The sequence below is a fragment of the Myotis brandtii genome, unplaced genomic scaffold, assembly GCF_000412655.1.
Source record: "Myotis brandtii unplaced genomic scaffold, ASM41265v1 scaffold103, whole genome shotgun sequence".
NCBI classification, from domain to species: domain Eukaryota; kingdom Metazoa; phylum Chordata; class Mammalia; order Chiroptera; family Vespertilionidae; genus Myotis; species Myotis brandtii.
This window is the reverse complement of record NW_005353460.1, coordinates 5,372,242-5,377,601: the sequence shown is the minus strand read 5'-3', so window position 1 is coordinate 5,377,601 and position 5,360 is coordinate 5,372,242.

The window sequence follows — 5,360 nt, the reverse complement described above, 5'->3', positions numbered from 1 at the left end:
CAGCAGAGCTAGATCTCCCAAAGATATCAGATATTGGAATTATCCCCTATAGATTCTAAAATGAGCATTTTTACAAGGTTTAAAGAATTAAAAAGGAAATAAAAAAACAGAAGCAAGAAATAAGATACTATCAAAAAGACCAGAGAAATCTGAAAACTCTTTATAAATACTTCTAAAAATAAAATAATAATAATAATGGAAGTGAAAACTCAATATAAAGTTAAAAGAAAGAGTTGACATCACGGAAAGAATTGGAAGAGGCAGTCATTTCCTGGGCCTAGAAAATTCCGTTTTCTGTCTTTGGGTATGTTCAGGAGTCACAGGTAAGCATCCAACTCGATCTGTCTCTTCTTGGAGCTGGAGCAGAACTATAGCATTCAACCTTTATGTCAAGTAGGACAGGAAGAATAAGTCCTAACCTCTGACTTTCCACTGGTTAATCTTAAACCCTACTCGGTGCCGATTGATTGCAGCAAAATGAGGAAGGAACGGTTGGACTTCTAAATGAGAAGTTTCTTTGTAAAGCTACTTAGTATGTAGGTTTTTAGAACTCCTTCACACAATTTTCTACTTAGACAGGAGATGATATTTCCCTCCCTTAACTGTACAAAAATAATGTTGGTGTATCTTTTGGGATTCTCCTTATTAATAAACATTTGGATCTTGATGTGTGTGTGTGTGTGTATGTGTGTGTGTGTGTGTGTGTGTGTGTGTGTGTAAAATGTTAAATAAGACTTTACTGTGCTTTAATATAATACTTAATTTTGATGTAACATAAGAGACAATAAAACTTATGAATAGAAAAATACCCAAAGATCTTACCCGGAATGTAGCACAGAGAGACAAGGAAATGAAAAATATGAAAGAGAAAGAAAGAAATACGATGAGGGATAGAGACGGTTTAAATCACAGTGAATTAGAATTCCATAAAAAGAAAAATAATTATCAAACATTCAAAAGCAAGAACTTTTCCACAGTTGATAAAAAATACAAATCTTCAGATTTAAGAATTGAATGAATCCTAAGCTAAACAACGAGAAATCAATCCAAGCCACAGTGTTGCAAAACTGCAGATCACCAAAGATAAAGAGAAGGTCTTAAAAGCAGCCACAGAGAAAAGATCACTTGTGTATAAAAGAATAGCAATTATACTGTCAGCCAACTTCTCATTTGCAATATAAAGCAAATAAATAATATTTTTCAAGGTATGGAAAAATAACTGCCAACCTAGATAACTTAGACAGACTTTCATTCAAGAACAAGGATGAAAAAGACATTTTTAGTTTAAAAAATCAAAATGGCAAATTTACCCTTACTCAAGTTAAAGCATTCTGAGGTCTTTGTAGTATCCCGGAGAAGCGGAATGTGGCAGACTATTAACTGTGTCCTCCCCTTCTTTCTAGTAACAGAATTCCCCACCTGACACTTCACCTGGGCACATGGCCACCCAGCTGGCCTCCATTATCCATCCCCCAGCTGGAGCAGAGCAAGGAGAGAATGGGAAGCGAGGAATCTGAGACAAGGACTAAAGACAAACCATCAAGAAGAAATAAGCGGCAACAGCTAGCCAGGGACCTACAGTCCAGGGACAGTTTTGCTTTATTAAAGGTGAAATGAGCATGGTTGTTTGTTTATGCGCATGATTCAACAGAGGGAGAGAAAATGATGTTGCCAAGTAGAGAAAGGAAGCTGGGAGATGAAGGTTTTGAAAAGGCCAGAAGGATCCAGAGCATGTGCAGGGGAGGAATGGGGGGAGGGGGTGTTTAATAGGGCAGGGACCTACCCAATTACATATGTTTTTCCAGCCTCAACATCATTGTATTTTAATAGTTTGGTTAAACACCTGATTTTTAATTTCTGTTTCTGGAAGTAGCAAGTAATTTCATACTCTTGCACAGTAGACATCAAGGATCTGTTGATGAGACTTGAAATCCCCCCCCTTAAAGGTGGTGATTGATTGAGTTGTAAATCAGAGAGATCCCATCCAACAGGAAAAGGTCGGAGAGTAGGGTTTGGTGGTAATCCCAAAAATTGTGCGTTGAAGTGTTTAAGCAAATATATCTGGGCTCATTGCTCGTTATGTTTTCTCGCTCTTCTATGATGTAGAAATAAGAATGGGCTCTCGGGGGTCAGGGAAAGGACTCCTGGAAGAAGATTGTTGAGGTGATAATAGCACAGAGAGCTGACTGAGGATGTCCTGCGTGTGGGACCCCAGGAAAGACGTAGTAAAAGGTGGAAGGGCTGACAGAGCCAAAGGGGCTAACAGATTCTGAGAGTGAGGTCAGGGATAGAAATAGGGTGAGAGGGAATTATTCCAGTGCTATAATTTAGAAAGGATTTTCTGAAACTCCAGGGCTAGTGAGATTAAGTAGTTATGACCCACTGGCAAATTCATGGGAAAGAGCCAGAGGGAAAATTAACTTGTATTTGACATGAAACACATACTCTGTGGGTATTCATCAGAGAAAATTATATGCAGTGGGGATGTTTAAAAGCATTTCCTCTTTTTCCCTTAATGAATATGTTCTGTCGGATCACATTGGACTGCCCTCTCGGGCTTTAGTAAACAATCAACAACTTCTGATGTCTGTAATCTAGTGTTTGACTGTCTCTACTTATGATTAAATTGAGGGTGAATACACATTACCATGATCCCTTGGAATTGCACAACATTTCCCACCAACACTGAGCTCCTCGCTCCTCTGCACAATGCAGGATCCCAGCCAGACTGGCGGGCGATGCTGTGGGAGAGCTGGGCTTGGGAAAAAGACTCCACCTCTGCGGGAGCCTGGAAGCCAGTTCGCCTGCCTGGCTGCCCCGCGTGAAATGGAGAAACTCAGTCTGGGCTTGACTCCCCCTCGCTCTGCCAGAATGAGAACGGTGAGAATGCAGGCCATAGGCTGCGAACAGTCAGCATCTGTGAGGTGCTAACGAGGCCTCCAGCTTTCCAGGGGAGTCGGGGGACCCAGGACTAGAGTGGAAGCCTGCAAATGGAAGGCGATCAGGCCAGAAGGGAGCGAAGGGGTGCAGCCTGGCCGTGGGCCTTCGTTCTCTTGCTCCTGAGCCCACCTTGGTACTTTCCTCCAGCTGTTCTTGTGATAACTATGCAGAGCACATTCAGGTGAGGGCTTCTATTCATAAGATGAAAAGCTTGTGGACAAAAGGGACCACATGCTAACCCGACTAACTTAGGAGAGGCCTGCATGGCGGCCTTGTGAACTCAGAGACCTAAAGTAACCACAAAGGATGGTCTGAAATGAAAACTTTTTAAATTAAATAGCAGTCTATGGTGGGTAGTCATGTCCTAGGCCTGTATCTTCCCTGACAAAGACCAACTGAGCCGATTGCCTCTTTGCATCTATGATAACATACGTTTGGAATGTCAGGGTAACTTGTAACTTCCCTTTTTCTGGACCCCCTCAGGGCACAACCAATGCATCAGGCTACCAGGGCAGAGACCACACATTCCCTCATTGTTACTGTTATCATGGTAATTGTTGACTGTTAACTGTCCTGTACCCACTTAAGTAAAAGAAGCATGTGTCTATCATTTTACTTGTTTACCCAATCCCAGAGGTGTCCCCACTTTGCTTTCTCATACCTACCTAATCTATCGCCAATGGATTTCATGTAACCCACTTATATCTCCTCCTTTGATGGTAATTTATAAAAATCGGTGAAAAACTGCCATTCTCCGAGCATTATCTCAATACGGTGGAGCATTGAGATTCTGCTTCCAGGCAATTGTCAACAGTTTGGCTCAAATAAACTCACAAAAATTCTTTACAGGTTTGAATGTTTCTTACGCTAACAAGAGTCACATGGTTCTCAGAGGTCTTTTTTTCAACAGGGGGCTGGTGAGGGAGGGAATACTGCCAGGTACTCGGCTCATCTTCACAGCAAACCTGGGAGGCAGGTAAAACAGGTCCGATTATCCATATTTTAGAAAAAGGGACTGGAGAGGTAAAGTACCTTACTGAAGGTCAGTGGCAAAGCAGAGATCCAGTGCCAAGTCTCCTGACTCTTACTCAAGGACTCATTCCAATAATACTTAGTATTATGCATAAGCATCTTAATTAACACATGATTTAATGAAGGTTTGAAGGCAGGGATCTAACATTAATTGCTACCTCCTCAATTATGCTTTGATGAGCCAGTATTCAAAAATGACTACCTAATACAAGCAATCATAGAAAATAGTCATTGTAATGTCCATATCTTGACTAATTTAGTTCTAAAACTCTAATCAGGTGGTTTCTGAAAGTATTTCCCATTCTGTGTTTATAGACTTGGAAAGTGGGCAGCGGTCATGAAAATTTGATATGTTCTGCTAATGTAAGAATATGTGACAGTAACTGGCCAGTATCATTACAAAAGTAGGAGCATTATCTATATATATAAAAGGCTAATATGCTAAGTGTCTGACTGTTCGGCCGGTTACTATGACGTGCACTGACCACCAGGGGGCAGACGCTCAACACAGGAGCTGCCGTGACACACACTGGCCATTTATAGAGAAACGGCACTGTGGGCCTTGCGCCCACAGAGCAACACTCAGCTTCCCCCAAGTGGGACACAGGCCCCACCACCACCCCAGAGCAACAGCCACCAAATTGCAGCCGATGCTGCCAAGACCCCATGGCACAAAATGTGGCCCACACCTCAGCCCAGCCCGGAAATGGTGGCTGTGGGTGCCAGGTAATGACATCATGTAGCAACACCTGGCTTCCTCTCCCTAGCGACTAGCCTCCTTGGAGTTTCTTCAGCCCAGGAACATGATTGCTTTACATAGTGGTTCTCAACCTTCCTAATGCCGCAACCCTTTAATACAGTTCTTCATGTTGTGGTGACCCCCAACCATAAAATTATTTTCATTGCTAATTCATAACTGTAATTTTGCTACTGTTATGAATCATAATGTAAATATCTGATATGCAGGATGTATTTTCATTGTTCGTGACCCACAGGTTGAGAACCGCTGCAGGTGCAAACATTTTACACTTTAACCAAATGTCTGTGAAATGTTTTCCCATGCCTCATCTCATTTGATCCTCACAGAAGTTCTGGTGTAGGTAGATAGGAGACTCAGTGGAATCCTATTTTCTTAAGCCAGAAAATGGTGATTTAGAAAGCTTACAAATGTAACCTGACTGAAAAGAAGTAAGAAATGGTGGACCTTGAAAATGACTTCAGGTTTTCTCACTGCACAGAATATAGTCAAACACTGCTGCAGTTAAATATTTTGCCCTTTGTTCTCCCTGCGTGATCTATAATAATAATCTGCTTCGTGCTGATATTTATTTATTTATTTTTTAAAAAAATATATTTTATTGATTTTTTACAGAGAGGAAGGGAGAGGG